This window comes from Durio zibethinus, chromosome 26, assembly GCF_047325235.1.
Source record: "Durio zibethinus cultivar Kanyao isolate XHJ-2024 chromosome 26, ASM4732523v1, whole genome shotgun sequence".
NCBI lineage: Eukaryota > Viridiplantae > Streptophyta > Magnoliopsida > Malvales > Malvaceae > Durio > Durio zibethinus.
Genome location: NC_143187.1, coordinates 10,886,019 through 10,913,953, shown reverse-complemented (window position 1 = coordinate 10,913,953; position 27,935 = coordinate 10,886,019). Strand labels below are relative to the sequence as shown.

At 29.8% G+C, this 27,935-nt stretch overlaps 1 pseudogene; it reads left to right on the top strand.

The window, feature by feature from the left end:
* Window positions 1-11,110: 11,110 nt before the first annotated feature.
* LOC111318774 (calcium-binding protein KRP1 pseudogene) lies at window positions 11,111-11,688 on the top strand (annotated as a pseudogene).
* The last annotated feature ends 16,247 nt before the right edge of the window (window positions 11,689-27,935 follow it).

Below are 27,935 nucleotides of genomic sequence, written 5' to 3'. Positions count from 1 at the left end.
AATTTTTTTATTTGTTTCTTAATGAATTCATGCAGTTTAGCTAATCTTACTAACAAATAAATGTCAGTAGTTATTTTGAGCAATCATCAGTTAGCTCAACAATTTTAAGAATAATTCAAGCAAATTTACTAGTCCTTAGCTGACATTGGCTAAAGTACTTGTGTCAATTAAGTCTACGATATTTGATAAATTTAAGGTAGTAAATGAATATTTATTTTTTGTATATATTTTTATTTGATTTGAATGAAAAGTTTAAATCCTTGTCAACAACTTATTGTTTTGCTATTTGTTATGTTAGGAAAAATATCAGTGGGCTAAGTCAGATGATGTTCTTATTCGATGAGCATGAAACAATATTTCAAAGAATCAATTGAAAGATATGTTGTCTGACAAAAGAGAATTGGCAATGAAAGAGTGTAGAGACGATAACATCGTACACTCTAGAGGTATGAAGCAGAGGTGGATCACAATTCTGATTTGGGATGCTCTTATTGAAAATGTATAAAGCACTCAAAAATGGTAAAACATCTCATTCAAAGCCAAACAAAATTGTCAGATACAAAAAGAATGATGTATTACGAAGCATACTAATAACTCGGTTGCTTTTCCTATTCATAAAAAAATAATGGTATGATATTTTTTCACGAGTTATTTTTATCATCAAATGTCAATATTATATAAATTGTATTATTACATATTTCATTTAATGTCTCTAAATAAATGCAATCGCTGAGTTGCAACAAGAACCTATATTTACAAAAATTTTCAATCACACTCACAAACGTTTAGGAAGACCTGGTGATTTTGTTGACAACAAGTCTAGAGTTGTTAGTGCATGACTTTCAAATGACTGTAAATAATTTGAAAATGCTATTTTACTTTACTCAAATAAATAATATGTTGTGTGTTTTGTCATGCAAAGACTTTATGAATAATATTGCTAACTATATGAATAATATCTTGTATGTTTTGTGATGCAAAAATTTTGTGAAAAATGAAAACTGTTGTGTAACTTGTTTTGTGATTCTAGTTATATATTGTGATTGTTACTTAACTATCTTTACAATATATTGCAATGAGATCATATTTGTAAAATATGAAAATTATTGTGTATTTTTCATTGTGATGACAATTGCATATTGTGATTATTGATCAATCATCTTTATAGTATATTACGATGAGATTACCTTTGGTGTTGTGAAAATTACTGTGCATTTTGCATTGTGATGACAGTTGTGTATTATGATTATTGATCAACTATCTTTATAATATATTGTGATGAGTTTCACATTTATGAAATGTGAAAATATTACATATTTTGCATTGTGATGATGGTTGTGTATTATGATTATTGATGAACTATTTTAATAATATATCGCGATGACTAGTCATTGTAGGAAATTTAATATTGAACTAGATAGTGCTTTCTACATATTTAGATAAGATCACATTTGTGAAAGGTTAAAACTATTGCATATTTTCACTTATGATTTTGTTTGTTCATTATGATTGTTGATGAAGTATATAGTGAAGTAATTAAAAGCCTAAAAATTACAGGAAATTCAGTATTGAATTAGATAGTGTTTTATGTATATTGAAATGCAATTATCATAGGTTGAGACTCAAGCTTCAAGCTTACATAATTCCAAGACATAAGAATGAACTATTTCGTGTCTTAGATCAGCCTAACACAAGAAATAGTGCATGGACACTCAGGATTACAAGGCTTGGTTACCTAAAATGCTACAAAACAAAAGGCATAGGAAATGTTTAAAGAAAGGCAAAAAGAACAACACAAAGTTAAGGTAAAAGTATAGATTTTACTCAATGGTTCTAGTGTTACAATAAGGGTGGAGGACTTTTTATTTATAATTAAGTCCCTCTTACAATCAGTGCCTACGATACATTCCTAAACTCTAAAGATTACACTGATTTAAATCCCTTGATTTTAAGAGATAAGTTACAATCATTGATTTTAGGGGATTTGGTGCTATAACATAATTTTTGACTTACTGAAATTATGCTGAACACCAGGCCTTCTAGAAGCCTTTAAATTCGATCCTCTTAGGACTGTGTTTAGGTGTGCTCAAACCTAGGTCTGACTATATGCCTATACTTTGATCATCAGTACTCTTATCTGGGTTTGACTATGTGCTTACATATTGCTCACCAGCACCCACATTTAAGCTTAGCTCAATTTTACAAAATCTAAACACCTTGCCTGAGCCTCTAGAGTCTTGATCACTACCCACACCATTATTCTAGGCTAATTCCTCGTAATCTAAACCTCAAGTATGCCTTAGGCCCCAGTCTCCCTGGCTGTCAGACTTTATCTCGCTATAACTAAAACTACTACTTAACTTAAATAGAACCCTTGGGCTTGGACCTACTTATGGACCATAACATTCTCCTTCGTTTATTTTAGCAATGCCCTCGTTGATAAAGGAATGATGCACCTACCTTGCATGCAGGTTCTGACTCCTGCCTCATGAATCAATTTTTTAACATTTCAGACCATACCCACACATGCACTCTACTGGCTTCCACTGTTTTTAATCCTAAGTTTATTAGCACTCTATTGTAATGGTCTTTTTCACCCATGTCGTTGATACTTTTTGCATTTTTTCCAAGTTGCCTACATCACACTCTTTTGTAAGGAATTTGGTTACACCTTGGGACTCATACTATGGCATTCGGTTGCCCTTGGTTTTTTCTTATCAGTTTCTCGAGAGATCCTAACCCTTCGATAGTCTCGAATAGCACCTAGCCACTTCTCTCTAAGCTCTTTTTATTACTATTCACCACTGTTACTTTTACCTTCTAATAGCCTTTCTACCCATTTAATGGTTGAAACTTCAGGCAATCCCTGACTTGATGTAAACCGACATAAAAATAACAACTCAAGGACTTTTTTTCCTCTCACCTACTGGCAACTCTATCGGTCTTATGAAATTTAAGCTTTTCTATAGCCTTTCCTCTACTCAGGAATAAACATCGGTGTCTCTTTCACTTTGACCATTTCTCTTATGCCTTGAAGACTTGGTGCACTCAATTTGAATCATTGATTCCATAGCACCTCTGGTCTGACTTAACTTTTGCATGTCTTTATGTTGCAGCTCAGCCTTTACCCATGATTTCAGACTATCCATAAAATGCTTATGCACCTCTACCTTAGCTCCCAAGCCTGCACTAACAATCATGACAGCTCATAATATAGCAAGGTTAACCTTGAGCCTAGCTAGCTCCTATTGCAAAATTGTCACCATAGATTTCAGTGCCTTATTACATTGTATAAACTTCTCCATTGCCTTATTTGAAGTCCCTTAACATCTCTAAACCAATCCATTATCTAAATAATGGCATCTTCACACTTCACCAATCGAGTGTCTATCAGCACATATCTTGTTAATGTATTCTTCCACTTGTCTGTATGTGAAAGCTCCAAGCACACTTAACTTAGGCCCTCTACTTAATTTTCCCTAACCACGGTATTTCTCAAAACACAAACTATTAAACAATGAATGCATAAACCAAAGGATTACCTATACTCTAGTAGGCACTCAACTAATCTGATTCTGGTTCTCATAAACTAGTACATCATTCTGTCGACACAACACAGCACATAAACACTGTAAGGCATTAGTCTGCACACCAGCTCAGCATACCAACCTCTCGATCAAGCACCAATCTACACATTTACACAGCATACCCAGGACACCCATAACACATAGCAATAATCTATCGAACACTTGATCTGTACTCTAACATGCTTGCACCTAGCATTCCAAAAGCGTTTCACCAGCACATCAGCACAGTAACCCTTCTAAAATGCTTATACCATGTAATAAACCGCTTGTATCACACAATCGAATGCCCTCATACATAATAAGATACCTATATAACTTACCACAATGCCCATACACTATACCAAGATGCCCACACGCATGATTCTCAACTTGCATTAATGCCAACTTTGGCTTTCCACATCAATTCTAGCTCTCACGATAACTCTGGCTCCTCTTGTCACTAGTTAAAATTTATTGCACACTCTGAGCCAAGGCTCTGATCACCACTTCTGGATTGAATCAGGCTCTGATACCCCATAGTATTAGGTTCTGCCATTTACTTTAAAAACTCTCTTAAACCAACTCTAATACCACTTGGTATCAGACTTTATGGCCTACTCCAAATAAGGCTTGATACCACTTATCATGGGTTAAAACTCAAACTCTAGGTTTACACGACTCTAGGACATAAAAATGGACTCATTCCATTTTCAAATTGGCCTAACATAAGAAACACTGCACGGACACTTAAAACTATAGGACTTGACAACCTAAAATGCTACAAAATGAAAAATATAGGAAGTGCTTAAAGAAAGGCTAATAAAATTACAATAAAAAGTTAAGACAAAAGTAAGGATTTTACTTAATGGTTCTAATGTTACAATAAGGATGGAGGACTCTCTATTTATAGTTAAGTCCCCTATACACTTGTGCTTGAGGTAGATTCTTAAACTTTAAAGATTACACTGATTTAAATCCCTTGATTCAAGTAGATAAGTTGTAATCCTTGATTCTAGGGGATTTGGGACTATAGCATAATCTTTGACTTACTGAAATTATGTTATGCACTAAACCTTCTAGAAGCCTCTAAATCTAATCCTCCTAGTACTATGTTCAGGCATGCCTATACCTGGGTCTGACCATGTGCCTCTATTTCGATCATTAATGCTTTCACCTGGGTTTGACTGTGTGCCCACACATTGCTCATAAGCATCCGCACTTAAGCTTGGCTCAATTTTGTGGAACCTAAACAGCTTGCCTGAGCCTTTAGAGTCTTGATCATTGCTCACACCACTATTCTAAGCTAGTTTCCCATGACTTGAACCTTTAGTGCGCCTTAAGGCTTGGTCTCTCTAACTGTCAGACTTTGTCCCACTAGAACTAGAATTGCTATTCGACTTAGAAAGAACCCCTAGGCCTAGATCAGCTTGTAAATTGTAACACAATGACTTTATGACATGTGAAAACTATTGCATATGTAATAATTAAATATTGACATTATGAATTATTTGAAGTTATCTTATTTTAATGAACTATACAAGTAAAATATAATGATAATTGTTTTAAACTTTTTGTAAGAAAACTTTATTGCTATATTATCTCAGAAATACAATGAAGACTTTTTCAATCATCTAGATTTCGATCCATAGGCATAGATCAAAGCTATTGGAAGGGTTGAAGTTACATGTACTTATGTATATGCTTTGGATCTACAAATAGATTTAGCGACCTCTTTCACTTAACTCAATCCACTGGTGCAGTAAGAACGTCTCATTCTATTTGTGGTATGTCATCTATGCCTCATCAGCCCCAGATACAAGAATAAATTGATGAATTAAGGTATGAGTTTAGAACTTTCATGGATCAGATAATGCAAATGATGGAGTTTAGACAAACTCCATCAACATAATTTTCTAAACCTAATGATGGCAACGAAGATTCTAAATTAGGCGATGTAGCAACAACATAGTGACATTCTTTTTAGAATTCTATGATCTATTTAAAGGATTTTATAGATGTTTTTATGGATGTTATTGATGCTTTTATGGATGGATGGATATTTTATGATGTATTTGATGGATGTTTGATAGATGTTATCTAGATTTGATATTTTAATTAATAATAATAGAATTTTTAAATAATTATACATGTTTTAATTGTAATTTATAGGTTTATTAAATAATTAAAGGTTTCTTAAATAATTATAGATATAATTAATGAAATTATTGATGAAACTATAATTTTACCAATGGATTTTACTAACAAAATTTTAATATTACCAATGAAATTTTGTTCATTACCGATGGATTGTTGACGATTACTGACAAATTAATGATGGAATACTAACGAAAAAACCCTTTAATGATCGATTTTCAATCAATTACTAACATAATATCAATCAAATACCGATGGATTACTAATGAATTTTACCATCATTAATTACTGATAAAATTTTCATTAATAAATTTTATCGGTAATTACCAATGTATTTTGTTTATTACCGATAGAATAGCATTATTGACTTGGCTAACACTAACGAAATTTTTCCTTTTGTAAATCCAGTGATAATGCTATTATCAACAAAAAAATGACTTTTATCGATGAAAAATTATGTTGATAAAGGCCATTTTTTTAGTAGTGATAGGTAAGCTTGTATGTTTGTAAATAGGTGGAGTCTCTATAAAGTTAGAAATGAAAAAAAGATGTTAGAAAGTTATATGGATTTATTAGGTAAAGATCCCATAGAACTAAAAATTATTGAAAGAGCTTTATGAAGGGTGTGGGTGTGTGTTTGAGTGAATTAGAAAAAAATGAGAGAGTCTACATAGATATGGTGCATAGATGCACATAGATATGCTTTTATTTGAATTGAAAATATTTTGTAGAATTAAAGAAATATGAAAAGGTTCATGGGTATTGATTATTGAGTGATTGATTGAGATTGTATGTTTATAATTATTTACAACTAGTGGATCTCTTTTTCTTATCTGTAGATGTAGGCCAGCTCGGCTATTCTAAAAATTAGTATCAAAGGCATGTGCAAAACTTGTGGATAAGATTCCTAGCAACTAATATCAAAGCTGTCATGATCCTAACAGATACTAAGAGAAAACTTGACAATTTTAGGATACCCATAAAGACCAATTGAATTTTAGAACCTATGGTTAACTTGATGGTGGATAACCTCAAATTAACTTAATAATATGAACAAGCTGAGAACACTGTAAGAAACAATTACCAATTTATTTTTTGGGAGAAAATCAAAAAGCAAATAGTTTGCTCCAACCCTTAGAGTAGGGGATAAATGTGCAGTTTCCTCACTTGTTTTACTAATACTTATATTTGAATAACACTAACCGGGGATCATGGTGTTCAATCCCAAAACAAATACAAAATTCTTTTGTTACATAATATACTACATCCATAATATTAATTTTGTATATTTTGAAAAAAGATGAAGGTGTTCATGTGATCATGCATCTTTCTTCCAAAACTTAAATTTTTTATTTTTGATTTTTTTTCTTAGATAAATATTATAAAAAAATTAATAGAGGTAAGTTGATAAAATAATCCATATTTGACGTGTCTTAATTCATCACAATCCAATTTGTGCTTTTTTAAATCAAGATCAAGTCAAGATTTTTTCTTTTTGAAAATTGAGATCATGTTAGAGATAAGTTTAATGTGTTTCACCTTGTCTCAAGTATATATAAAAATATCTTTTTTATTATTTATTTAATTTTATGTTTAAATATATTTATCATATTAATAAAATTATTACTCAATACTTTAATTTAATAAATCTACATAATATCCCATTTGGCTTCTCATTTTTTTTATTTCTTTTTTATTTCTTTTTTAATTTTTAACTTTTTTAATTAGATAAATTTTGTAAGAAAAATCAATGGAGATAGGAATGATAAAACAACTCATATCTGATGGATTTCGATTTGCCTCGATTCAATAGATATGGTTTTTTATATCCAAGATAGGGTTGAAATTTTTTTAAAAGTCAAATTTGAAACGAAAGCAAGTTTAGGTTGTTCCGTCATGTCCCATGTATATTAAAAAATATATTTGATTATTTATTAAATTTTATATTTATATATGTATTATATTAATAAATTTATTATTTAATACTTTATTTCAATAAAAAAATTATATTCAGGTGTAATTAAGATATAATTTATATTAAAATTAATATTTTTATAAACATTAAACTAAAATTATCAAATTAATTATTTATCAATTTGGGTCAAATGTAGATTATACATATATGATAGGTCGAGATAGAGTATTAATAAATAATAACTTAATGTTGGGTCGTAATTAAAGTCGAGTTAAATTATTAAAAAGATGGGCTAAAATCGTAGTGAACATAAATCCATCCTAACAAGTTGCCATCATTAAATGGATATATCCATTAGGCACCCCATTAATTTGGCTCCTTTCCTTTTTTGCATGGGCTTTATTTTAGTTTTGGCTTTTTTTTTAATTATTTATTTTATTTATGTTTGAAAAAAAATAGCAATAGAAGTGTCTATGTGGCACCCTATTTAACCTTTTTCTTTTTTTAGGCCATTTTTTTTTATAAATAACATAATTTTTGTAAAAAATAAAGTCACTAGAGGTTGAGATGTCAAAACAATATATATCATATTAGTTTCAGTTCGTTGACCTAATAAAGACAGTTTTTTAAATCAAAGTCAGGTTAAAATGGAATGATTTTTCTTTTTAAAAATCGAGGTCAGATCAAAGGCAGGTTTATGTTATTTTGTTCTGTCCCATTTTAGGATATGTATAAGAATATATATTTTATTTACTTAATTTAATTTTTATATATTATATTAATAAAATTATTATTTAAGATATTTTATTTAATAAAATAATATATTTATATATAATTAAGATGTAAATTTGATTAAAAATTATATTTCATGAAACTATTGAATTGATTTTTGGTCAAGTCAGATGTGAATTATACATATATATATGTCAAGTTGGGATCAGATATAAAAATAATAATCTAATACCGCGTTAAAGTCAAGATGAACATAAACCCGCCCTTACCTAACCCATTATCATCCCTGAGTGAAAGGTGTCCACATGGTATCCCTATTTGACTCTTTATTTTATGTTTTTATCTTGCTTGGCCTTTCTTTTTTTTAGTTGTAGCTCTTTTTTAATTATTAATTTAAGATTTTTAATTATGTTTAAAAAAATAAAATTAAAAAAATTGATTTGTATTTAAATTTGTTATACAAGTTAAGAGAATGAAATACATGTATTATCCACAACTTAATTGATATTTTCACTAATAATTGTTTTTATTCAAAAATTATAAACAAAATCATACTCACTAATTTATTAAATATAAATAAAAATATTTTGGACCTACAACAAAACGTGGGCATATTGCTAGTCTAATATATTAAATTTGTAGAGATTGGATGAAAAAAAAAAAAATATATATCCACTGGCACCTTTTCCTCCCTTCAAAATTTTACTTTTTTTCTAATTTTTTGTTTTTTATTATTTTTGTTGTTTTTTAATTATTTTATTTTTATTAAATCTATTATTATTTTTTTTTACTTTTTTTTTGGTTTTTTTAATTTTATTTTTTGTTAAATAAATTTTGTAAAGAAGATCAATTAAGATAAGGATAATAAAACAATTTGTGTCTAATTGATTTTAATTCATATCGGTTCAACATAGGTGCCTTTTAAAAAAAAAATTACAATCAGATTGAGATTTTTTTAATGGGATTGGGTTAAAGACAGATTTAAGATGTTCTAACTCATTTCAAGTATCCACGTAGCACTTCCCTTATTTTGTTTTTTCTTTCATTCTCTTTATTTTTTTAAAAGCATTTGATTTTTTAGGAATTTTTTTTATTTTTAATTTTTTGTTAGATAAATTTTGTAATAAAAAGTCAATTGAAATAAAAATAACAAAATAACTCGTATCTAATAGATTTCGATCTGCCTTTATCCAATTGGTGAATTTTCTTTTAATTCAGATTAATCAATTTAGTTTTTTTTTTTTAAATCGAACTCGGATCAGACTAAAGTTTTTGATGTTATGTCTCGATCTTAGTGTATATTAAAAACATAGTTTATTATTTACTTAATTTTATATTTACATATGATTTTGTTTAAAAAATATTATTTAATTTTTTAATTTAATAAATTTATACCCCACCTTATTTGACTTATTTTTATCATTTTTTATTTTCAAAATTTTATTTATTAGATAAATTTTATAAAGGAAAAGTTAATAGATGTTGAAATAACAAAACAACCTATATTTAAAGAGTTTCTATTCATCATGATCCAATCGTTGCATTTTAAAAAAAATAATAATAATAATTAGGTTAAGTTTTACTTGATTGGCCTATGTATATATTAAAAAAAAAAAAAACTAACAAAAATAACAATCCGGCTCCTTGTAATTGTATTTTGAAGCCCAATAAAACCAAGGATAGAACTCCACGTTTTAAACTTAGTCCAATTTGGTAGCCCATATGCCTAAGTACTTCTAATCATCATGCTATGACTGTTAGAGAATGGGCCAGATTGTACTTCCCAACCCATCCAAACGCTGTCAAAACTCAATACCAAAAATTACCATGTGAAATATGACAATCCCAGGGGGAACCCTGCATAAGTATAGGTCTAGGAACGGAGTTTAATCTTATGGATAGGTTTGAAACTTCGAGTGGGGGGGCAAACCACGAAGGTGACAAAAGGGGCGCCGTGAATGGTACTAATCTCCTTGTGTGCACCTTGGCATCTGGACGGAAAAAGACGGGCTAGAGCAAATAAGGACGCTACTATATATTGGATCCAAACTTGTCCAATCCAAGGTTGTCATTTGATAATTTGATTTGCTGGAATTGAATTCAGAATTGAAGGATTCAATTCGGATTTAATCGTAATTTAAAAGACAATAAAAAAAGAATGTTATAAATCTAACTCTAGCAATTGATTACAAGTGAAGACCAGCAAATCAATCCAGTTATAGCAGATTAAATAGGCAATTTCTTTAATTATTATAGCAATCTAATCAATAAATTGCAGGTAAAAACTTTAATTTTGACGAAAGCGATTAGGGATTATATTAAAAAGAAAGTCTAATAATCAATAATGACAAAATTACAAACGTTGATCACACTCTTTGATTTTCATTATTTCTTAACATATCCTGATTATTGCAATATTTATAAATAATGACGGATGGTATTTTAGTAAATTGACATCCAAAGCAAGACAATCTCTATCCGGAAAATACCACTTGGTATGACCAAACTAGTGGTACCAGCAACCTTCTCACATGCAACTTCGAGGAAGGAGGACAATTTTCACTGACACAAAAAGCCACAAATCAAAGGCAGCAACTGCCAGCAGAGACAACCTTCTCAAACAGCTTCATTTTTTTATCTCCACCTTTAATTTGTTCCCATTAACACTCTTTCCTCGAACATTTCTTCTCTTTTCCCCCCTTAGCTTTATTCTCTTTCCATCACATATAAATACCTCCCAAGCTACTTTCTTTTGTACCAAACTTATTTCCATTTCAAAAACCTTACAAAAACCAATAGGTTTCTTATTGCGTTTAATACCAAAAAACAAAAAAAAAAAAAAATGGCGTCCCAAAATGGTGTAGTGTTCGAAGATTTTTTCCCTGCCATGGTTGAAAAATTGGGTGCTGAAGGTTTTATGAAGGAGCTGTGCAATGGGTTTCAGTTGCTCGTGGATGGAGACAAAGGTGTGATTACTTTTGAGAGCTTGAAGAGGAACTCAGCATTGCTTGGTTTGCAAGACATGAGTGATGAGGAGGCTATTTGCATGTTGAGAGAAGGTGATTTGGATGGGGATGGTGCTTTGAATGAGATGGAGTTTTGTACCCTCATGCTTAGGTTGAGTCCTGAGTTGATGAACAGTTCAACAAAATTACTGGTAGAAGCTATTGTCAATTTCTAGACCCTTTATCCAACTAGCATTAATTAGGATTGTGTACCCCATGGGAAAAAAAATCAAACCATTAAAAGTACTTCATTTGGGTTTCATTTTCATTATTTTTATCCCCATCATTTGCCAATTATGAGCATCCTTTTTTGCAATTGAGCAAGCGTCCTAGTACTACAATTTCGTTTCTCCTATGCAAAACTAAGGGCCCCGTCTATTTCATCATGCTCACAAAATTGGGTCAATATTGCCGAACCATTTTTCAAGTAACAAGCCGGACCAAACTAGATGGGCCCAATTGCAGCCATTTGTTTTCAAGCAACTTTTTACTGAAATTGAAAGTGTTATTCGATCGGCCCAAAAAAGCGTTATTCCGCTCCAAAAATAATTGTCGCTACATCTCTGAAATTGTTGATGAGATGCTCATAATGTATTAATTTGTTTTTATATTGTTGTCATTACATCAGCTAATTGCTTAACCTTCGCAGTTCCGAACCACCTTCATTAACGTTCAGTTGTTCATTGCTTACTGCTATTACAAAGATTAGGAATGACTAACCATTTAGGAATGACTTGATCATCATTGTAGCTGACATCTCAGAAAGAAGAGTCATTCTTTCAGTAAATTACATTTGAATAGTTAATGTTTAAAGTGCTAGGCTTAATGCCTCCTGAGACCTGTGTTGTGTATCTTCTAAAATATGGAATCACTAGTTAGCTGTTATATATTACACGGAGGAAAATGGGGAAATTTGTTGGAAGCATGAAGTACCACAAAGAAACAAACGAAAACAAGAATAAGAAAGGTAAATTGATCACAGTGAAAACTTTTATATGAGGTTTCAAAGTTGATAACTTGGCTGTTGGTACTTAGTATGGCTCTACTAGTAGAAACCCTGCTTAGATGAAAGAATGAAAGATCACCAGCTATGAACCTTCTTTTCAAACCGCGCACCAATACCTAGCACAATATTGATTCTCATTGAACAAAAGTGCTATCAACAATAGATCTTGTTTGCTTTTGAATAAAGCATATGGAGAGGGCTTTGATTTGATTATTATCTTCCTTAACCCCCTCAGTTGCATGGCCTGTATTTTTCATGATTCTGGATGGAAATTGAAGTCATCGCAAGCGAGAAGCCTTTCATTAAAAGAAACTCTGCCAACCACCACCCCGTCTCTGGCCAAATCCAACATTGTTTTCTTTGATCTGTACAACAGAAGTTCTTGGCACCCAATTACAATACCAGAGAGGTAGATTTCATTGCAACCAAAAGATGAAGTAAGGGTGTTAGGGTCGAATTTAGGATTTAAACTTTGCACATGAAGGCAAGTAGGCTCTGAAATCATGATGAGCCAATAATTTCTTAACTAAAAATTTAAGCTGATAAATTAATTGAAGTAAACTGTCATTATTTTTCCTAACATTGGGAACACAAAAACACCCTTTTCTGATTTGATAAGAGGCTAACTGCGCCATACGATCCGCTCATTGCTTACATCTTCCTTTGTTTTTTCCTTTATAATTACTTTCTTCCAATTTTGGTCAATTACCTCTTACGTATTATGGCCTACACATTATTATTTAAGTAAATAAATATTTGTTTATGGTTTAATAAACTTAAGTAATAAGTTTATTAAATGTTATTAAAGATGATCAATTAAAACAAAAATTTTGTTTAATTAACAAATGTAAACAAAACTTTTGCTTAATAAATGTAATTAAAACAAAAGGGTTTTACTTATAATGAATGAGAGTTTTCTTTTTTTCTATGAAGCAATTGATGAACGTAATTAAAATAAAAGAAAATTTTTCTTTAAAATTTATACGGTGATGGAACGTATAAATTAAATGGCATTAATGAATAAATAAATCGCTTCACTCTTTCTACCAATAAATTGATACATTTTATCTATCAAGAATGTATTTTAAGTTAAAGAGTCAAGAGAGAGAGAAAAACAAAAAAAATTATAAAACACCATTTCTAAATAAAAAATAATTATGGATCAAGGTATGATTTCTCTTCAATAAGAAAATTGTAAAAATTATCTTATTCTAAGATTTTAGACATTAAGATTATATAAAATTAAGATTCAGTTTGCATAATAAAGAAAAATCCAACATATGGTATCAAAGTCTTTGATTTAAGAACCTATGATTTTCCTTTAAAAATTACTTTCTATATTTATTATTATTAATTTCATGATCAATTTTCATGTTGTCATTTGTTGTTAATTTTGCTCCATATTTTGTTGAAAATTTAGAATTTCAATATTTGTACAAGTTAATAATGGTATTGTAGTACTTAATTATAATGTATCTAAAGGCAAATAGTAACTCATATCCTTGGATAAATTAAATATGGTAATAAACCATATTATTAATGAAGAAACGTATAATATAATGAATATATATTTATTAAATTAATGAAAATATATTAAATAGTATATAATATATTGATTAAAGAAGATAACGTAAATAAAAGTTAGTAACTTTGGTATAATAAATATAAGATAAAATAAATGAAACTTAATAGTCACTAAATTGTGAATAATGTAAATGTTGCATTGTGTATGTAGGATACAATAATTATGTAAAATTTATATACAATAGTTTCTAGGTATTTTGTTTACTCACAACAATAACATATTCCACATATGTATATTTTGGATTATTATTAAAATAATTGTTATGATTATTTATTTTGATAATTATAGTATGTATAACTTGTTAGTCACCAAAGTAACCAAATTGAAAAGTTTTATAGATGCCAAATTAAACAAAATTCAATTACTCATGATTATGATGCTATAAATGTGACATGACAATATATATATTGAATAAATTGAAGTTCAATGATTATAAAATATTTAAAAATCAACCTAAGGTAGATTGGTTAATTTTATAATCATGACATAATCGTGGTTGATTAATATAATTCATTAGATATTTTTACATATCCAAATATAGCAAGTATGTCTAATTGGAGTATATATAATTGCTAATTATGTGAAATCAAAATTAAGCATCAATTATGTTTATTGTTGTACATTGTTGGATCACCCAAAAGAGAACTTTAATGTACATTTAATGTTTACATGAATGTTATTTGAATCTGTATTATGTATTTAAGTTACAACTCAAAACATTAATGTATGAGCATTCTATCTATTTTGCAACAGCTATTTTTGTTTCTTTTCATTCGAAAGCTTTGTCTATTACAAAGCTTAATGGGCTTAATTTTTTTTAATGGTGTGAACAAGTATAGTATCATTTAGGCATTCTGGATCTTAATTTGACACTCCTGACTGATAGACCTACTGTTATTTCTAATTCTAGCATCATTGAACAAAAGCCTTTCATAATGCTTGGGAAAGATCAAATAGACTAAGTTTAATGTTTATGCGAATCATAGTAGTAAACAACATTAAGTCAATGATTCCTAAAATTGATAATGCTAAGGAATTTCTAAAGTTTGTAAAAGATATGTTTCAATCTAACTCTGTTGATAAGTCACTTGCTAAGAAATTAGTAGGTACATTAACTACCATAAAATTTGATGGTTCTCATACCATGCATAAGCATGTCACTGAAATGTCAAACATAACAGCAAAATTAAGATCCATCAAAATGGAGTGAGTGAAAGTTTTCTTGTACAATTTATTATAAATTTTTTGCCTCATGAGTAAGATCCATTCTAAATAAATTACAATACTATAAAGGATAAATGGAATGTGACTGAACTACAAAATATGCTTACTCAAGAGGAAGCAAGGCTTAAGAAGCAAGAAATTCACTCAATTAATCTTAGAGGCCAGCCATGAGCTAAAAGGAAACTTGTAGACACCTCATTTCCTCTGGGGCATACGTTTGAGTTCTCAGTTTCAACTTTTGTTGAAAGCATTAGGTTTTTGAAATGTTTATTAGGCTTTTTAGGCCTTGAATGTATTTATCCAATTAATGTTTTGACTGTAATACGAATAAATGGTTTGCCTCTTTAGGTGAGGGTTTTGGCCCAGTAACATTTTTTTGTTAATAATTTGTTACTGTAATTAGAATTAAAAAAAGGAAAAAGAAAATAAAAAAATTTTCTAAAGAATTCGATCTAGGAATCAAGGCTGATCAAAATTGGAAACTAAAATTAAAATATCATTGACCATAATTAAATAAGATTAAGGCAAGGATTAATGCACCAAGAATCAAGCCACAATTTGAATCGAATCTGGCAAATTCGATCTCTAATAATTAATGAGTATTCCTTAAAATTTTTTATAAATATATATAAATCACGCTCAAACCCATACAAGAACACACAAAGAGAAAGGAAATTTTTCACAAAAAAAATTAATTCTTTTTTATGTGGAAAGCTTTATTTTTTTTTTTGGTATTATTTTGGGATTATTGTTTTAGAGGGCATTGGTTTTGATTCTGGAATTTTGGCATAGTTTTGGGTTAAATTTCTAAGTGTTCTTGAATTTCCAGAATAGGATTTTCTTGGATTTCTGGGTTTTTTTTTTTTTTTTTGGGTTTTTGGGTTTTTTTGGAAAACCTATTAAATCTTTCAATGATTGCTTGAAGTTTTTAATAGCCGAAGATTGACTCTTGGATTTTACCTTGAATTTCCCAATGTTCCTAAAAAGAGGTTGGAGAGAAATCATTTTAGAGAAAATGAGAGTTTAGGTGTTTTTGAAGAAAAAATTGAAGGAATTTGGCTTTTATATTAGGTCAGAAATGATGCCATTTTGGGATAAGTCTTGACCTACTTGACCCGTTAGATCCACATCTCTCCCATTTTGTGACCCAACCCGATCATAGGTATTTGCTTTTTCTTTTTCATTTGATTTTTTGTTTTATTTTAGATTTTTTTTACTTATATTTATTTTTATTATTCTTAATTGTTAATTGAATAACTTATTTTTGCAAGACACTTTTATGAATTTTCTGTTATTTACTTATACATAAAAAAAAGTTTTAAAAATATATTCATAAATACTACCAAACTATTGGAAGATTTTTCATAGCTTTAAAGTTTTTATGAATTCTACCAAATTATTGGAGAATTTTATAATTCAATTTTTATAGAAAAATAAAATAAATTATTTTATCTTAATCTTATCAAACTATTGGAGGATTTGAATCTTAAATTAAATCTTACCAAACTATTAGAAGGTTCAAAGAATTTTTAAAAATAAATTTCAAACATAATTTTACAATAAAATCTCACTAAACTATTTGAAAATCTATGTCAAAGTAAATCTTACCAAACTATTAGAGGATTTTACTAGTTATTATTTTTTTCTTCTGAATAAAATATGTTAATAAATTTGACAATGGAGCCTCTTCAAAGTATGACATTGGTCTCTATGAATACTCTTGAGGTGAGAAATTATTTTAAATTACTACCAAACTATTGGAGTAATTTTAAGATCAATTTTCAATAATTAAATTATTCAGTAAAATTATAAAGAAACTTTATGGCTTGGATAATTTAAAATCAAATTGGTACCATCTTTTAGATAGATGCTGTGAGAGTATTATAACCTTCCCATGAGTAATTGTACTCCCGAACCTAAAATCTAGTTTCATGGACTAGAATTTTCAATTTAAAGATACCTAAGTTAATCTTGAAATTTATCTTTAAATGGGATAGATTTAGTTATGTGGCCAATTGCACCTAAACAAAAAATATTGGTGGTGACTCATAAAATCTATGTCTAGCGACAGGTCTATGGATCTATATGTTATGATAATTTGATGACTCTACTAAAAATATAGAGAGTTAGGCTAGTAAATGATTTTTTATTATCCAATCGTAAACTAATAAATTTAAGAATTTTTTTCCTTTATTGTATTTTATTTATTTATTTATTCATTTTGTATCTCTGTCATTCATTTGCGCATGCATAACATAAGCTCTACATCTAAGTTCTGTCTTTTATAAGAGAGTAAAGTTTCTATGCTTTCGTGAGATTTTATGTCTCCACATGGGCTAGCAAAATATTCCTATTCAAATTGAACCATTTTTTCTTGTAGCCTACAATGGGCGAAGATTGGGTGCCTTACTAGTTTATTATGGATAATGATGTAGGAAAATAATTTAGGAACCTTTTAGAAGTGACCCATGCTACATATAGTTAACTTTATAAGCTCAACCTATAGGTAGAGTCATGTTCTCTTTAACCTTTAAAGTTAATCCAAAATTTAGAGTCATGTTGTTATTGTATTTGTTTTATTTGTTTATTTTTTATTTTATATTAAGATAATTAACCAATTTCTTTATTTGTTTTTCTTTTTTTGCATATTCATAAACATGCATATAGATTGCATATTGTTTCTGCCCTAAAGATATATTTAACAAAAGCTTTCATAAACCTCACAAAACATCTATTTGCACCTCATCTGTGTTCTTCAAGTGTAAGTCACCTATTGATGTGAGGGTAGAGTTAAAAAAGAAGCAATAAAAAAAAAAGATTGTTTATCACATGGCTATGTCTTTACCTTGCCTAAAAAAGTTCATGATTTGAAAACTTGTTAGACATATGGAATAACACAGTTCTTTCGAGGCAACAAGCTTTTTATCAGAAATTTGGACATATTACACATCTCTTGTCAATAAAGGTTGAAAATTCACTTATTAAGGCAATGGTATAGTTTTAGGACCATTCCTATTGTTGTTGCATCTTTAATGAAGTTGATTTGATGCTAACTATAGAGGAGTATTCAATTCTGGTAAGTATGCATCTCTAGTATCCAAATAGAGTTTATGTAAAGAAGTAAAAGCTAAGATATCACAAAAAGTTGGCCCATATTTTGGGGATAAAAAAAAAAGCTCATAGATTGACATGTTCAAGAAAAATAAAGGCAAAAAGGTAATTTATGAGAATTTTTTTGAGATTTCATTGTCAAGCATCTTGATGATGACTAAAAAATGAATGTGTTTGCTTTAACAATATATGGGATGGTGATCTTCTCCAAAGTCTTAAGCCATATTGAGATAGAAGTGGTAAATTTGTTAGAGCAGATTGAAAGAGGATGTAATCCTTTAATAGCGATATTAGCAAAAACTATCAGTCATTGAAGTATTGTAGACAGAATAATAAAGCACACTTTTTAAGTTACACACCATTATTGTATCTGTGGATAAAGAGCCATTTTGAATATCAAAAGAGTGTTTTCTCCAAACTCTATCTTCACAATCAAAATCCAATCAAGGAGTTCTGTGAAAGTGAATGGCCAAAAGCAAAGTCCAAGGAAGAATGGGAGTATCTGTTACAAAAGCTCACAACTTGTCAAGTGAAATAGTTAGTTCCATGGATGAATCGAGAACCCATGCTATATCAATATGAAAATGAAACAGAAGTTTCACTTTTAGGCTTATAAGGGTCAGCAATCTATGCACCATTGATGGTGATAAGGCAATATAAAGCTGAACAGTTTGTTTCCATGACATACAGGCTTAACCAATTTGATTATTTATATGGAGAGCTTAAAATATTTTCGAAGATTGATAACATGATTAAAGCCTAAAAAAAAGCTCAAGAGAGAGAATCCTGGATCATTAACTAATAAAATCATTCATAAGAATCTAGTGTGGAAAGCTAAGAGGGGCAAAGAGGTTGTGTTTACTCCTAAAGATTATTGCCAGCTAGTGAACTATGAGTTGGATAAAATACCCTTAGAATTGGAATTTACAAGAAAAAAATTTGAAGTTGAGAAAGATAAGATGAAACAAAATATTCAAAAGCTTTAATAAGAGAGAGAGCAATGGAATGACAAAGCAGAAAAGCTAGAGATTAGAATCCATAAGATTTTTAATGAATGTGATACATTAGTTAATGATTTGGTTAAACTTCATTAGTAACATAGGAAGTTGAAAGCTGAGAGTAAAGCTCAAAAAGTTGTTAGGGAATAAGACAATGCCCTTAAGGAATTGATGAAGTTGTATCAATAACATAACAGGCTACATTTTCAAGTGAAAGCCAAAGAGATAAATATCACTGATTTGACTTGTTAGAATGAAAAGTTAAAAAAAGAATATTCTTAGATGAAAGATGATTATGTTGAAGCCCAAAAAAATAATGAAATATTTAGAGGGTATATCTAGATAATAAAGTAAAAATTGAATGAACAAGGGGATCATATCATGAAACTCATAAAAAAATATAAAGAGTTATCGTACCTAATATGGTTTAGCAAAAGAGAAAGCTTGGAAGGGTAAAGATACATAAAACATCTTGCAACCCAAATAAGCCAGGTAGTGATCAAGGTAGGAAAAATGGTGGAAGAGGTTGAGGCATTAAGATCATTGGTCATATCAGCAGGAGAGCTTAAGTAGCAGTTGTTGAACTTCATTGAAGAAGCCAAAGATCAATATAAGCAAATTAGATGTTTTTATGTTTTTACAGGTGGAGAATGATAGACTTGATGTAAAACAAACTTTTACAGAATAAATATAACTTCACTTTTGTTGAAATATTTAAAAGGGCAAATATTTTTCTTTCTATTTCATGCAATGCATTCATTCATTCATAATTAATTTTTAATCATGTTAGTTTATATCTAAATCACTAATTTAAGATTGTGGTATACAAGATTCAATGATAACTCAACATTAGTATAACTCCTAGACTCAAGCTAGAAGAATGGAACAAAATAATGCAAGTTATGTTGAGAAATTAAAAAAAGCCCAAAAGGAGGTCAAATAAGAGTTGAGCAAAATCCTTGAGGTATTGGGCAAGATGAATAAGGGAAAAATGGTAGAAGATATTTCACATGATGTTGTTAACCCTCTATACCCTCCGGGTTTGGCCTATATCAAGCCTAATCCGCTCTAAGCTTTTCATCACAACAATAAGCATTTTCAACATGCTATACTTATTTGGGAATGCCACCTGCACCTAGTTAAGAGACTATCCAAAGTTACAATAACCTTACCTCTGCTAAAAAGGTGTTTAACCAGTCCCAATTCTTAATTTAGACAACCTAAAAGAGAAATTAAAAATGGTTAAAGCTTTGGAAAACTTAAAAGCTGATCAAAAGATGAGCATGCTTGAAGAAAAGTTAAGAGCTATGAAAGGTATCAATTTTTATGGCTCCATGGATGCTGCTAGGCTTTGTTTAGGTCTAGACATGGTTATACCATCAAAATTTAAGGTATCAAAGTTCAAAAAATATGATGGTACGAAATGTCCCATTATGTATATTACTATGTACTGTCATAAAATGGTAATTTATGCTAGTAATGAAAAATTGCTCATACATGTATTTTAAGATAGTTTTACTAGGTCTACTACAAGGTGGTATGTCCAGTTGGACAAATTCCATACCTTATCATAGAAGGAGTTGACTCGCTCTTTCATCAACCAATACCGTTATATTATAAATATGATTTTTGATTGTCTTTTTATGTTGAATATAGAAAAGAAAGTAACTAAATCATTTAAGGAATATGCCTAAAAATGACAAGACATAGCTACTCAAGTCTAGCCACCCTTAACCAAAAAAGAGACAATGATTTTGTTTCTAAGTACTATGAAATCGCCTTATTATGAGAAGATGATAAGAAATATGATAAAAAAAAATTTTGATATGATAATCTCAAATGAAATCATTGAAAATGTCATTAATAATGGCAAATGAGAGCTCTCAACTGCCAAGAAAATGCCTAAGAAAAAAAAAAGTAAAGCTCAAGCTGTAAGTTTTAAAAGGCAACAATTCAAAAACTACATTCTTTATCCATAACCCATTTACCCCACATCCTACCTCACCATAAATAATGCTATAGCTTTTTCATACCAATGAGCTTTACAACCTTCTTATCCACCTATCTATCAACCAGCATTCAAATCACCTACTAACATATACAACTCTAATGGCTCAACTATGGTAAAACCCTCTATGCGTCTAGCCAACTCAATAAGTGGTCCACAAGAACCATAAAAAAGTCAAAAAAAGCCTACCTTCGATTCCATTCCCATGACCTATACAAAATTATACCAAAAACTCCACAAAAATCATTTGGTTGCTCCTATCCCTGTAAAATCACTTAAACTTCTTTATCCTAAGCGGTATAATTTTATTGCTCATTGCGATTATCATTACGAAATTGCTAGTTGTTTCATGAAAAATTACATCATTTTGAAGCATAAGGTATAAAATTTGATCAAAAAAGGATTAATTAATTTTGATACTAGTGGAAGGATAACACCTAATGTTAGTAACATTTTATTGCCTAATCATGTAGTGAATGCTTTAAATGAAGATAAGAAGGATTATAGAAAACAGAGAGTATAAAAAATTAAAACCTCATTCAATAAATTGTTTGATACTTTATATGAAGCTAGTTTGGTAAAACCAGTAGACCCATGCATTTATCATAGACATGTATTCCGAATTAAAGATGTAAATACCATAATAGGGCTCCAGGCCATTTTATTAAAACCTGTAAACAATTTCATAAACAGGTGAAAAAATTAATAGACTCATATCAAATTGAGTTCTGTAAAGAAAGGGAAATTTCAAAAAAGGCTGAGGTGTCTATGACTAATAAGTCATCAAAATGGATGTCAAAATCGGTAACCATTTATTACGATGAAAAACCAAAGTCAATCATAATCAAGCTTATCCCAAAGCCAATAATTCTCATAGTCTCAAGCTTGTTCCCTTATAAAAATGATAAAGTTATGCCATTAAGGTATGGCTACGAAGTGACAATTCAAGGGTAGAAAAAAAACCACACCCAAACTAGATGCCACTAACTTAACTGGTGTAAGTGGCATAACCAGAAGTGAAAGGTGCTACATTCTGAATATGCTAAAAAAGGTAAGAAAAAAAAAGTAATAGTGATGGAAAAGTAAGTTGAGCAAGACCTAACTCTAAAAAAAATATAGTACAAAGCCTGTATCCAAAGAAAAAGCCTACGAGTTCTTGAAGCTAGTAAAGCACAATGAGTATTTTATGATTGAGTAGTTAAACAAGATGTCAATTAGGATCTTTTTATTATTACTGTTATTGAACTCGAAACCACACTATAATGCCTTGTTAAAGGAATTAAATTAGGCTTATATAGCACACAATATGTTTGTAGATTATGTGAACCATTTGGTGCCACATTATATAGCCTTTAGTAATGATGGGATCCCATCTAAAAGAAAAAAAAAGCATAAAGGCTTTGTATATCACTTTAAATACAAGTTATACTATAACTAATGTGCTTATTAACAATGGCTCTGCTATTAATGTTATACTTGTGTCAACTTTAGCAAGGCTACCTATTGATATATCTTATTTAAAAAGTAATCATATGATCATCTGAGCATTTGATGGGAATAGGCATAAAGTATTAAGAGATATAGAGATGCCTTTACAAATCGGGCCTTGCACCTTCAATATAAAGTTTTAGGTTATGGACATCTCCCTATCATATCACTATTTACTGGATAGGCCATGGATTCATATGGTAGATACTATTTTTTTTTTAACCAAAAGGATATAGAGGTCAACTTATGATCGTGGCTGAAAATGAAGACTTGTTAGTGACTTAGCTTATGAATGCTCTTTATGTAAAAGCTGTAGAAGAATTATTAGAGTGTTCTTATCAATCCTTCATCAATATTATGGCAAGAGGTCTAAATTATACTAGCAAGTTTTACTATGATCGTGCTCAGTCAGATTATCAATAAAGGTTGGTATCTTAAAGCTAAACTGGATAAAAATCTGTAAGGAATAAGGAAACCTTCGATGATAATAGACAATAGTGAAATATTAAGACTAGGGTATGAAGTTAAGAAATACGAGATGAAGAGGATACAAACAACAGAAGAGGAAGAAGGACAGTGAGGAATATGTCGATGGTCATACCATATTTGTATGAAACCTTTAGGCTAAGAGGATTTATGTATCTAGGGTCAAAGAAAAATACGAAAAAAAAAACTGAGTATGGAAAAAGCTTTCGTCAAGTTGTCCATTAAGATGATAGGTGAAAAAATCTAGGAAAAAGAGGTATTAGTTTGTCCATATCCACCAGGGTTTGAACTAAAAAATTGAAGTGTCATTGAGATGCCTGCTATCCTTGACACTTTTCCAATGTAATTATAACTCCTAATTGTTTATGCCTAAAAGCATTGAGATGATCTTTTATGTATGGTTTTCTTATTATTTATTATCTTAATAAAAAAAATAAGAATATGCATTTTCATTCGTTTTTTGTATTCAATTTCCATTTTTTTCTAGTCAAAGCATTTCGCCAATACTTTCTATTTCATTTAATTTCAAGTTCTCAAATGAATACAAAGATAATCATGATAATAATTAGAGATTTAATTTTAAAAACTTAATTAATATTGATGAACTTGACATTAAAGAGGACTCTAAAAAATGTACTTTACTTTCAGATCTAATGAGATTGATTGAACAGTAGAATAAATATATTGAGCCTCATCAAAAAGTTACTGAGATGATAAATTTAGGGGATGATGAGAACAAAAAAAAGTTAAGATTGGCACATTATTTCCATTGGCTAATAGACAAAGGTTAAAGGATCTACTTTAAAAGTTTATGAATGTGTTTACTTGATCCTATCAGGATATGCTTGAGCTTAGCACTGAAATAGTAGGGCATAGGTTACCTTTGAAGCCTAAATGTAGGCTTGTTCAATAAAAGTTGAGAATAATGAAGCCTGAAATGTTGTTGAAGATTAAAAAAAAAAAGATAAAGAAGAGTTTGATGCAGGCTTTCTACAAGTGGTCAAAATCTCGAGTGAGTAGCTAATAAAGTATCTGTTTATAAAAAAAATGAGATGGTATGAATGTGCGTGAATTACCGAGATTTGAATAAAGCTATCCTAAAGGATAATTTTTTTCTGTCTCATATTGATATATTGACGGATAACATAACCCAACATTCGATATCCTCTTTTATGGATCGATTCTTGAGTTATAAATAGATAAAGTGACCCAAAATGACATAGAAAAAACCACATTTGTAACTATGTAAGGTATTTTTTGTTACAAGGTTATGCCCTTTGGAATAAAAAATGTTAGGATAACTTATCAAAGGCCTATGGTAACACTCTTTTATGACATGATGCATAAAGAATTTGAGGTATATGTGGATGATATGATCATAAAATCTCATGAAGGAAAAGACGTGTAGCTAACCTCATAAATTTATTTAAGAGGTTAAAGAAGTTTTAGCTCAAACTAAATCAATCCAAATGCACTTTCGGGGCTAAGTCAGAGAAGTTGCTAGGCTTCGCGGTTAGTGAAAAATGGATTGAAGTAGATCTAGATAAGATATGTGCCATCCAAAACCTGTCTCCTTTAAGCACGTCAAAGAAAGTTTAAGGTTTTTTGGGCAGATTGAATTACATCTCTCAATTCATTTTTTAACTTACCTCTAAATGCGATCCGTTTTTAAACTCTTTAAAAAGAACAATTCTAGTAAATAGAATGAAAAATATCAAGAAGCTTTTGATAAAGTTAAGTAGTACCGGTTAAATCTTTTAATACTGATATTATATATTCTAGGGAAACTATTAAATTTGTATTTAACTGTACATGAAAAGTCAATGAGATATGTGTTGGGGCAATAAGATAAGTTTGATAAAAAGGAAAAAGCTATCTAATGCTTGAGTAAAAAGTTCATAAAATACGAGTCTAAGTATTTATCATTGGATAAAATATGTTGTGTTTTAGTTTGGATAGCTAAAAGACTCAGATAGAGTATGCTTTATCATACCACTTGGCTTATAGACAAACTAGACCTAATCAAGTACATCTTTAAAAAATCATCATTGTCTGAAAGATCGTAAGATGGTAAGTAATGCTTTCAAAGTATGATATTGTATACGTAAGCCAAAAAACAATTAAAAGAAGCTTCATAACAAAATTTCTTACAAATTTCACTACTGAAAACTATGAGCTAATGAAACTTGATTTTTTGGATGAAGAATTAATGATCATTTTTTAGTCGAAGGAAGAAGATGATAATGAAAAGTCTTGAAAAATGTACTTCAATAAGGCAGTTAATGCTTTAGGGTATGGAATTGGAGTAATTCTGATATCTCTTAAATGACGTTATTGTCTTATTGATGATAATGAAAAGTCTTGAAAAATGTACTTCGATGAGGCAGTTAATGCTTTAGGGTATGGAATTGGAGTAATTCTGATATCTCTTAAATGACGTTATTATCTTATTACAGTAAGGTTAAACTTTAATTACACCAATAATGTAGTAGAATATGAAGCTTGTATCATGGATTTACAAGTTACTTTGGATAGAAAAATTAAGGAATTATTAAAGAATTGAAGGTGTTTGGGGATTTGAATTTGGTCATTTATTAATTAAAAAGAGAATAGGAAACAAGAAATTTGAAGCTTATCCCATATCATAAGTATATCTCAAAGTTGTGCAAACAGTTTGAAATAGTCCAATTTGAACATTTACCTAGTGAAACAAATCATATTGTATATGCCCTGGCTACTTTAACGATGATAATCCAAGTTGATAACAATTCTGAGATTTAGCTCATTAAGTTAGATGTCAAAGATGTGCCAGTACACTATGCCAATGTAGAAAGATGGAAAACCTTTATATTATAACATCTTGCAATACTTAAGGAATCAGCAATATCTAGATCAAGTAATAGAGAATAATAAAAAAGTCCTAAGGAGATTGACTGTGGGTTTTTTCTTAGATGATGATATCCTCTATAAGAGAAGCAGCGATCAAGTGTTATTGCAATGTGTAAATACAGTTGAGGTAAAAAATATTATAGAGAATATGCATGACAGGGTATGTGGGGCATATGCCAATTGACACATGATGGCAAGATAGATTATAAGAGCTAGATATTATTGATTAACAATAGAGAATGAATGTATTGATTATTCTCGAAAGTGTTACAAATATCAAATTTATCCTGACAAGATCCATGCTCTACCCACTGCTTTGTATATTTTGAGACTATCTTGGCCAATTTCTATATAGGGCATAGATGTTATTGGTCATATTATTCCTAAGGCATCGAATGGGAATAGATTCATTTTCGTGATGAACAATTATTTCAAAAAATAGGTTGAGACAACTTCTTATGTAAATGTGATGAGATCAATGGTTTGTAAGTTTATAAAGAGAGAAATAATCTATAGATATGAGCTCCATGAGAAGATCATTTTGGAAAATGCCAAGAACTTAAATAGCAAGATGATGAAAAAGATATGTGCTTAGTTCAAAATTAAGCATCATAACTCAGCATCATACCGTCCAAAGATGAATGAGGCAATAGAGACTACGAATAAGAATATCAAAAGGATTCTGGAGAAAATGATTGAGACCTATAGAGATTGGCATGAGAAATTTTTTTTTACTTTATATGCCTATCGAACATCAGTATGCATCTCTATTGGGGTAACCCCATTTTCTTTGGTTTATGAAATGGATGTTGTATTATCAATAGAAGTAAAAATCATATCTTTAAGAGTTTTAAGGGAAGTGGAATTAGAGAAAGTTGAATGGATTCAAGAGCACTATAGGCAACTAAACTTCATTGAAGAAAAGAGGATAGCAACACTATGTCATGGTCAATTATATTAAAAAAGAATAATGAGAGCTCATAACAAGAAAGTCTAACCTCATCAATTTCGAGAAAGAGAGTTAGTGTTGAAAAAAATTCTCTCAAATCAGCATGATAACAGAGAAAAATAGACCCCGATTGGGAAAAGCTTTATGTTGTAACAAAGTCTTTTTTAGATGGAGTATTGATCCTAGATGATTTTTCCAATCTCATAAATTTTGATGCTGTGAAGAAGTACTTTGCTTAAAAAAAAGTTTAAATCAAAAACCTAAAATATGGTTTGAACCTAAAAGGGGTTTATCTAAGTTAAAAACCTATAAAGGCGATTGGGATAAGGAGAATACAACATCATTTAAAAGGTTCACCAACATGAAAATTGGTGTATTTTAAAAAGCTTTGAAGTGCTAAAGGGATTGTATGGTTGAGTTTTTGAAAAGAATCTGAGATATGTTGTTATGATTATCTAATTATTTATTTTAGGGCATTGTTATCCCAAATAGCCATCTTTGTATGCCTTTATCTTGTCCAGTTGCAAAAATTTATCCCAAATAGCCATCATTTGTAATCTAGTTTTTTTTTTCAAATAAAAGATATTTATTTCATTCTATTATATATATATATATATATCATTTTTAACCTTTGCCTTTTCTTTTTTATTTAAATGCTTTACAATGAATAGAAGAAATATATAATTTGTATCTTATATATCTTGAAATTGGGATAATGATTGATAATTTCATAAGAAATTGTATATTACTTTGGGAAAGTTGAAAGAGATAATGGCAAAAAATGAAACCCTCAAAGCTTGGTAAAGACATTGGTTCTTA